Source organism: Choloepus didactylus, chromosome 13 (assembly GCF_015220235.1).
Source record: "Choloepus didactylus isolate mChoDid1 chromosome 13, mChoDid1.pri, whole genome shotgun sequence".
NCBI classification, from domain to species: Eukaryota; Metazoa; Chordata; class Mammalia; order Pilosa; family Megalonychidae; genus Choloepus; species Choloepus didactylus.
Window position 1 is genome coordinate 3,865,710 of NC_051319.1, and position 8,414 is coordinate 3,874,123.

Here is an 8,414-nt window from a genome sequence, read left to right on the forward strand (position 1 = left end):
TTCTCTCCCAAAGAAAGGAAGAGGAAGATGTGGAGGAAAAACACCATTTGGTAGGTCCTGGCAATTTCCCTCTGCACTTTCACTTCCATTCTTTAGGCAAGAATTTACTCACAGGACCACATCTAGCTGCAAAAGAGGTTGAGAGAGAAAGTCTCTAGATGGTGGCCATGTGCTCAATTAAAACTGAAGGGGTTCTGTTATCAAAGGGAGGAGAATGGTGTGAGGGGACAAAAATCAATTTCAGCTATACCATCCATACTATTAAATTATGGACTGACAATGACTGGGGATTGGGATAAAGTAGGTTAGCCTGTATATTGCTGCAATGCATTCTGACTAACTTCCCAGAGTTAGTTGAGACTTCACAGTTTAAGGACTCATCCCTTAGAAGACAGCCCTACTTCTTCAGACACCAGCTGCAAGTTCAGAGTAGTTTCCAGGGCCATCCTCCTTCTGACCAACTGGCAAATTTAGGGGCTCCCCTACTCCCTCAGGTTTGATAATTCGCTCAAATGTCTCACAAAAAGTGCTATACTTATGATTACAGTTTTATTATAACAAAAAGAATGCAAATAAGAAGAAGCCAAAAGAAGAGACATGTGGGTGAGGTCTGGGAGGGTCCAAATAGGAAGTTTTCAATGTCCTCTGCCTGCGGAGTCAGGATGTATCGCCCACCTGGCACATCAACCTGGGGGGCTTATTTCAGCTTTGGTGTTTGGAACATTTATTGGAGTTTCATTATGTAGACATGATGGATTGAATCAATGCCTACTGGTTGAACTTAATCTCCAGCCCTGCTCCCTTCCCCAGGGGTCAACTCGAAGCTGTTCCTCCTGGTATGACCTGCTCCCCTTGATTCATCATCTTAGCATAAACCGTCAGGTGTGGTGGTGGTGGTTGTGGAGATAGTGGGGACACCATGAATAACCAAGTAACTCCTTTCACTCAAGAATTTCCAAGGATTTGGAGGGTATCTCCTAGGAACTGAGAACAAATGTTGGGCAAATTCTCTATTACACAACAGTTGCAATTAGGAAAGAAGGAAAAAATAATACATTTTTCTAATATGTCCAAATATGTCAGTTGTTTGATACATGCCCTATAAATATGCAGACCCTATAAATATGCAGACCCCAAAACTCCCACTCTGCAGGTTTTAAGGGGAGCATAAGGATTAAAACTTTATTGGGCATTGATGTCAAAGCAACATTTGTTCCAACCCAGCTCCACCTCTCTTTTGTTGTTTGACTTTGACACATGATTTAACTTAACTTAATTTTCCACATCTGTGAAGTTCAGATAATAATTTATTGTGACAGAAATAGTCCATGATTAATTGACTCATATGACCTTTGGTACAAGGTTAGCCCTCAAGAAATGTTGACTGGTATTACTTCCCACAGTGTAGAGGTTATGTTGGAAATATATATTATGTCCCAAAGTTAGAAATCCAAAATGAAATGGCAATTTCTCTAATGCCCATGATGATTCCAAGATGGGGTCGGGTGGTGGAGATGCTAACTCCCTGGAACTTTTCCCTTCTCCTCCTTCCAGTTTAGTTGGCCGGGGAAAGCACTCAGGCAAAGAGCCATGGGCACTTGTAGTTGGAAGCCACTGGGCTGGTTAGTTCTGGGGCATGTGGGTGAAGCACAAATAGGGTCTGCTGTACTGGGTGGTCTCACTAAAGGCAGAGACCCTCCATCTGTGGCACAGGTGGTACCTGGAAGGTAGCGGAGGATGCCCACTCTCTTGCATTTTATAGCTGTGCCATGACCTTGTCTCATTGAGAGTAATCCAATCATTTGTAATGTTTAAAGAAACCAGACTCTCCTGGTATCTGCTATGAATCAACACTCAAGGCCTCTTATTTTTCTGGAAATGGAGATCGATGTTGTGGGTAGTCTTGTACCACAGGGATCAAGAGAATTTTGCAGTTCATCCTGCAGTCTAAAGGTAAGGTTTTAACATTTCTTAATCATAGGTATGATCATAATTGAAGGAACACTTTTGCAACATCAGGTCCTGTGCTAAGGACTATGGGATCTCATTTAATACTTCTGAATTCTCTATGATGTATACCTTATTCCTATTTTGCAGATGAGAAATTTGAGAATCTAAAGTTTGGGCAAAATATCAGATGGTTGCTGCTCCACTTTCATGAGTTGATAAATTCTTATGCCGTGAATATACATGGGAATTTACGTGAGTTCATATATCATTTTGCCTTAAACTCCTCAGAAGAAAGATGTCACACATGCATGAAGACTACCATCTTACCATCTTGGTTTGCCTCTCATTTAATTTTGTGTCATTGCTTTATTCTTTGCTTCTCAAATCTCTTAAGCCTGGCAGAAGAAAGAAAATTGCCAGAGTACTAGCTTTCTCTGAGCACTAATGACAAGCTGGAAGTGGGAATAAGAGCAGAAGGAAACAGTATTTCTGATGGGATACCTCAACAAAACTGCACCAATCTTTGTGTGTGTTGTCATGAGACAATCTCTATATTTTATATGGGTAGTGCTCTGTGAAAAAGACCAGCTTTTCAATTTCCTTTTAAAAATAAATTTAATACTCCTGAAAGGTCTTCTTCCTATTGAGTAAAAGCAGAGAGTACAGATCAATAACAGTTTTTCAGTCAATCTGTTTTACCCCTATCAGAGCTGGGACCACCTAGGGATGCAACCAAGTAGATGTGATGTGTTTTTAATTCTTGGTCCTTTTTCTAGGCTGCGGTTATGAGAGCCAGTGGGGAGAGCAAATTGTGTTATGTGGACATGCTTCCAATCTGTTAGCTCAAAATTTAACTCCTTTTATACAGACTGGTAAATAGCCTTCAGATGGTATTGAAGTGTAATTATAGCCAAGGAGGAGAAAAAAATGGAGCCAGTTATTTAAACATACAAAGCTCCACATCCCTTCAATCCCTTGGAGCAATCTGGTCCTTCAGTAACAAAGTCTGCCATCCAGGATGCATAATTTCTAAATGAAAGTTCTGATTGAATTTGCACTGGGCAGCTCTGGTGAGTGAATGTATTGGTAAAAATCCTTTGATGTTCTGGATGATGCTTTTTTAGCAACCAGTTACTCCCTGTAGTTTCTCTCCTATAATTGTGCACAGCAGGCTGACAGGAAGAGTGTAACCTTTATTTGAGGTGTGAAAATGCATTAACTTGTGCTTTTATTTTGCAGTCATAGCTACCACTGGGTTGGGCAATACGCGATAAATACACACAAATGGATCTTCACTATTAAGGGCTTTTGTAACCTTTTCTTTCTTTCCATTCCCCAAAGAACCCTTGCAATGGCCTTTATTTTAGGCTTTCCAGAATAAAATTTGTGCTGCAATTTACATATGTATATATATACATTTTTAAATCTTTGATGTCAATGTATTTCAGAATAAAGCATCAACTTTTTTTTCAGGATTACATTAATTTACTCATTAAACACTTAATGAACACTGGCTCTGCCCTGATCCTTGGGAGAAGTCCAAGTATATAAGGACAACTCAGTCTTAAAACTCAACCTCTAGAAACTCACTGCAATATAAGTAAGATAAATTAATTTTAATGTATTGAATGACTTCTTGGGTATAAATATGGAAGAAACTATTTATAACTCAAGCAATGATATAAATGATAATCCCTTCAAAAGCACTAATTGCACATAAGATCATAAAATCTTTTCCTATAATGTGTACTTTGCTTTGCATGATGAAAATGTTAAAGAGATAATATGTTTTTATCATAAGCATCAATATACAAACTCTAAATTACTCTGCCACAGACTTGCAAAAAGAATTCAGTACCATGCAGTGATGTCTCAACTTCATGTGAACTGACAATCCTTTCCTGATTTTCCTTCTGTTGCCTGGGTTGGGGACATACCTGTGCTGTATTCTTACTTTCTCCTAATCCCTGCTTTCACCCAAATTTCTTTATCATTTTATTTCTTCAGGGGAGTCAAATAGAGACTGGACTTCTATGTCCCTGATAGAATTAGGAAATGCCTAATAACCTTCCCAGCTTTCACCCTTGTTTGTATGCACATCTCTTCTGTGATGGTGTCCTTCCAGGGTTTTGAGGGCCCATGGCCATGTTTGCCCTTGGCATTGGAAACCTTCACATATGAAACTTATCATGGTCCTGAGGCCCCAGCATTATTCTGCCTCTTGGTGGGCCCCTTCATCACAGCTAAAAGATAATTATTGCATTGGCCTAGCAAAGACCCGACTCCTAGAATTTTCAGGAGTTCAGAACATGCCAAAAGAGAATATAGGAGGTTGAGAAGAATGTAAAATTTCAGGGAAAATTAAAAATGCCCAGCACTTTACTACTGGGGCAAAAACTAATTATTGGCAGAAGAAAATATGTGTGGCCAGAGGGTGATGTGTCTCTTGAGCTGTCCTTGAAGGATGCCACCATGGATGGGGTTCTATGTATCCTGAATTTAACCACTAGGGCTAGCCTGAGGCCACATCAGGGCAGCTTTTTAGAATTCCTTGTTGCTTTGACTTAAGGATGGAGAGGTGTGAGGGGTCCAAGAAATATTTGGAATGCAAAGCTTATAGGACTTCTGATTGGATGTAGGGAATGATGGGGAAGAGGTAGGAGTAGGTTTCTAGCTTAGATGACTTGACAGATAGTAGCTCTACAAAGAATGCGGGGAACATAATGAAAAGTAGGTTTGAAGCTGGTAAGCGATTAAGGTGGTTTTAGACTGTTTGAGTTCCCTGTGAATGCTCAAGTGGAGGTGCTCCATTAGGATATAAAGATGTGAAACTCACAAGAAATATTGAGCTGGAGGTATAGATTTGGGGGTTCTTCATCATATAAATGGTAACTGAAATCAGGGCAACAACAACAAAAAAAGGCTCCTAATTTTTGCTACAGCTGGTAGTACAGGCAAGGGTCCCCCATTAAACTCTTCTTCCCCTTTGCTCCAAATTTCCAAACCAGGTATTCCCCCCTCCTGGATCCATCACAGTATCCTGAATCCCAGTACAGACCAGAAACCTAGGTGCATCCTTGTGCCTGGGAGGGGAAACCAGAGAGTGAGCATGTATAGGATAAGGAAAGCATAATAACCCTCATGTTTCAGAGGTAGGTGGAGAAAAAGGAACCCATTGAGAAACAGAGAAGGACCTGTCAGAAAACCAGGAGGGACTCCCAGTTAAACACATGTCAGAGAAGCTAAAGGGGGGAGCTTCAAGAGGAAAGATGGTCAAGAAATAGCTTCTTTGGATTTCCTTCAGAGCCAGTAAAATCTGGGTTGCCTCAGATGCATTCTCCCAGAATACAGACTGTAATTGACCTATTGCTTGTTGTTTGCTATGATATCTCTTCGTCTTTCATGAAGTTTCTAGAAGGAGCTAGAGTGAAGTAAAATGAAAGGTTTCCCTTGGTGATGATTAATATATGGGAAAATCGACAAATGATAGCAGCTTTACATTTAAAGTGATTCGCATACCAAGTCCTCTCTGTGGATGGGAGGCTCAACCTGCTCTTTCTCCATTGGCTTTCTGTATTGGGCAAGGCTGCTTCCCCAAGCATGGCTTGGTCTTTGATGGGGACTCATTTGTTAAAGCTTGCCTTGATTAACACTGAGCCTCCCTATCGACCACAAAAATGGGTACATGCTACTTCGAGGTGACATTCAACCAATATGTTTCTTTTCTTTTTTTTTAAATTCATTTTTATTGAGATATATTCACATACCATGCAGTCATACAAAGCATACATTCAATTGTTCATGGTACCATTATATAGTTGTACATTCATCACTGAAATTAATTTTTGAACATTTTCATTACCACACACACAAAAATAATAAGAATAAAAATTAAAGTGAAAAAGAACAATTAAAGTAAAAAAGAATACTGGGTGCCCCCCCCCCTTTTTGCCCCCATTTTTCTACTCATCCATCCATACACTGCACAAAGTGGAGTGTGGTCCATATGGCTTTCCCAGTCAACCAATATATTTCTATGCTACAAATACAAAATCTAAATTTTCAGCTTAGAAAACCCTCAAGTAATACAGGAAATAGCCATCGTCAACCCATCTCTTGCGGAAGAGGTTGAGGGTTGAGGTGAAGGTCATGGATGGAGTAGAAGGTCAGTGATGTCTGCTTTTCACATCACCTCATAAATTTTTTTAAAGTCATTTTACATTTTGTTCATGGCTGTTTTGATGAAGCTATGCCTTAAAAGTCTCTACAACCAAACAACCGAGTCAAAATGTCCTTCTTTGGTAAAATAATCCCAAGTACATATTGCCTTGCAAATTGGGGAGGTGCTGTGTGGTAGGGATGGGGAAGGCAGAAAACAGCAGCTGTCCTTCATGCAGAACAGTCCTTAAAGCTGCTTGTGAATATGTTTGTTTTAAGGTCAATAGAATGGATTTAGTGTGTATCAGGCCTTGTGTTGAGTGCTTCACATAACTTATTATTGTGTAGATATTGTTATGGCCACTTTACCCAGGAGGGAACTGACATGCAGAGAGATGAATTTGTCCAAGGCCACACAGTGTAGTTTGCAAAAATTCACGACTCATGAAGTCCTGAATGCAGGAAGATTTCTTAGGTAAAGGTTGATGTGTATGCTTGATTTGGGGAACACAATGGCTTTATCATAGTGTTATTTTTGTTTCAGTGCCAACAACCACAATATTTTTCCAGCGAGATACTGTTTTCCCCCACTTGCTCAAATGAGTCAGAGACTTTCAGAAGCTTAAAAAGGTAATTGAATAAACTGTCCTTGTAAAAGTACTCTGGGCTTAAGGAGATTTGACTGTTCCAGCTTATGTTAAAGAAGGGGAATTATATTTTTAAGATAATTACATGTTCTTTTTGACAAAGCAAAAACATTCACAAGCTAAGTGTTGTTTCAGACTGGTCTGTTGAGTGCTGACAGCTACGGTAATGACTCTTCTACTCCCTAGGGAGAAGTGGGTCGTCGTGAGGATCTGAGCATATGAAGGAAGAGCAGACTGACTCAGTGGGCCATGCTTTACATGTAATTCAACACTGTCTTCAGAATCTAGTGCCTTAACTTGGAAGGCATGAGTGAATTCTACACAGATACACAGAGATGCTTAAGAAACAGCACAGAGAAGGCTCTGGGAACATCAGTTAAAGTTGTATAGCTACTTGCAATGTATTATTTTAACTCTCTGAGTGTTTCCATAATATGCATTGATCTAATATTCAATATTCAGAGAAGGTTGTTTCTTCTCTGTGTCCTTGGCTGGTTCTTCTACATCTTCCAGAATTCTATGCTTTGCAGGGCCCAGGACTTACTTCAGTCTATCTGCATTCACAAACTGAGCTATCATATCCTGAATTAGTGACATTTGGAAGCTGGTGACTCCCAAAGTTATACCTTCAACCTAACCTTTCCCTCAAACTCTAACCTCATATCTAATGGCCTTGACATTGCCTTTTGATATCTAATAGACTTCTTAAACTCAATTGTCCAAAATGGACAGATCTCCTAATCACCAACCTTCCATTAACCCCCTTTTTCTGTAACTTAATAAAGTCTGTCTTTCTGTTTGCTCAGGCTAAAGAACTTTCGAGTAATCCTTGACTCCTCTCTTTCTCTCATTCTCCACAACCAAATCATCATCAAATCCTGTTGGTTCTATCTCCAAAATATAGCTGGAAGTCAGCTACTTCTTACCACGTATCCCTCAGTCATCCTGGTCCAAGCCACTGCCTTCTCCTACCACCCTTGGCCCTACAGTCTATTCTCAACACAGCAATCAGAGTAATCCTTTTAAATGAGATTTAAAAAGATTATGTCCTTTTGTTCCTTACAACCCCCCAGTGGCTTCCCTATCAATTGGAACATGTCGGGATTGAATCACGTACTCCACAAAAGAACTGTTCAAGTCTGACTCTGTGTTCCTGTGGGTGTGAAACCCATTTGTTAATCGTATCTTTGAATATGTTACGGTGAGTATGGTGAATGTTCACTCATTTGTGAATAGGAACTTTGAAGACCCTATTTAGGTGAGGCCAAACTGAATCAGGGTAGGCCTTAAACCCCATGACTGGAGGCCTTATAAGGAGAGGACATATGGGCAGTCAGAGAAATCCACAAGAGAAGACAAAGGGCAGAGATTGCCATGTGTCCAAGGACAGCCAAAAGCATGACCTTGCTGACATCTTGATTTTGGACTTCCAGCCTTCAAACCATGAGACAATAAAGTCCCATTGCCTAAACCAACTGGTATGTGGTATTTGTTGTAGCAGTCCCGGCAAATCAAATAGAACGTAAGTAAAAATCCTTACAGTGGTTGGCAGCATTCTCCATGATCTACTTCCCACCCCCACCCCATTTCCTTTTGCTCATATCTCTTGCCAGATTCCCTCTGGCTCCCTCCATCCCAACACACTGTTCTCCTTGCTCA

The 8,414-nt window shown here is 40.3% G+C and overlaps 1 long non-coding RNA gene across 2 annotated transcripts in view; it reads left to right on the forward strand.

Annotated features, from left to right (window-relative positions):
* LOC119508136 overlaps nucleotides 1-8,161 on the forward strand; it is a 57,675-nt gene extending 49,514 nt beyond the window's left edge. For both annotated transcript variants that reach the window (XR_005211400.1, XR_005211401.1), the window contains 4 exons: nucleotides 1,818-1,953; nucleotides 2,098-2,202; nucleotides 6,653-6,738; nucleotides 6,942-8,161. This is a non-coding gene — a long non-coding RNA (uncharacterized LOC119508136). The remainder of the gene's footprint in view (nucleotides 1-1,817; nucleotides 1,954-2,097; nucleotides 2,203-6,652; nucleotides 6,739-6,941) is intronic.
* Nucleotides 8,162-8,414: the final 253 nt, after the last annotated feature.